The sequence below is a fragment of the Propithecus coquereli genome, unplaced genomic scaffold (genome assembly GCF_000956105.1).
Source record: "Propithecus coquereli isolate 6110/MARCELLA unplaced genomic scaffold, Pcoq_1.0 Scaffold221, whole genome shotgun sequence".
Classification (NCBI taxonomy): Eukaryota; Metazoa; Chordata; class Mammalia; order Primates; family Indriidae; genus Propithecus; species Propithecus coquereli.
Window position 1 is genome coordinate 2,115,011 of NW_012147301.1, and position 392 is coordinate 2,115,402.

At 31.9% G+C, this 392-nt stretch overlaps 1 protein-coding gene across 1 annotated transcript in view; it reads left to right on the forward strand.

Moving 5' to 3' along the window:
- DPP8 (dipeptidyl-peptidase 8) overlaps positions 1-392 on the forward strand; it is a 59,300-nt gene that overhangs the window by 26,601 nt on the left and 32,307 nt on the right. The window lies entirely within an intron of this gene.

Genomic DNA, 392 nt, shown 5'->3' on the forward strand with positions numbered 1-392 from the left:
AAATCGAAAGCACTGGAACCCTATAGGATGTTATAGCAATGTTTTCATTTTTTTCTTTACTGTACGTATAGGTATTTGTATTTGGTATATTTTCAGGATTAGTGCAGTGGTTAAGAATAGAGATAGACAATATAGAGTATTATAGAACCGATCTATCTGGATTTGAGTCCCAAATCTACCATTTATTAACTTTGTAACCTCACGCAGGTTATTTAACATATCTCTTAGTTTCTACATCTGTAAAAATGTTAATAGCACATTAACATGGAATTGATATGAGGCTTAAAGAGTGAATACTTATGAAGTATTTAGGACAGCGCCTGAAACATACTAAGTGCTATGTAAGTGTTTAAATAGAAAGATAGGTAGGAAGAGAGCATCATCAACATATT